This window comes from Apaloderma vittatum, unplaced genomic scaffold (genome assembly GCF_000703405.1).
Source record: "Apaloderma vittatum isolate BGI_N311 unplaced genomic scaffold, ASM70340v1 scaffold33325, whole genome shotgun sequence".
NCBI lineage: Eukaryota > Metazoa > Chordata > Aves > Trogoniformes > Trogonidae > Apaloderma > Apaloderma vittatum.
Genome location: NW_009719387.1, coordinates 2228 through 2697, shown reverse-complemented (window position 1 = coordinate 2697; position 470 = coordinate 2228).

The window sequence follows — 470 nt, the reverse complement described above, 5'->3', positions numbered from 1 at the left end:
CCGACAGTGATCAAGGCACTACCCCCACCCCCCTCCTGAAAAACAAAGGAAGTCAGACCAACACCTGGGGACAGAAGAGAATCCTATAATGTGATCACACGGTTACACTGAATCTTTATGGCAAAGAGAACATTTAGCAGCTTTGAACGGTTGGGCTTCTCCCTTTTACTCAACACAAGCACTCTAGACCCTACAGGGAAAAACCAAGGGATGAAACCCTAAAACAAAAATTAAATAAAGAAACGAAAAGGAGAGGGAAAAAAATAAAAATAAAATCAAAGCGCGGTTAAGAAACAGGAATCCTAACAGCTCTCTAATTTCTCTACGTGACGAGCCCACGGCCTGGGGTGGGGACCCTCCGCTCCCCTTGTGCTGTTGGCTGCCGGGGTTGTTGGGGGGGGGCCCAGCACCCCCTCCCCGCTTTCCTGGGGGGGAGAAGCCAGCGGGCGCATGCAGGCTGCTGCTCGGCC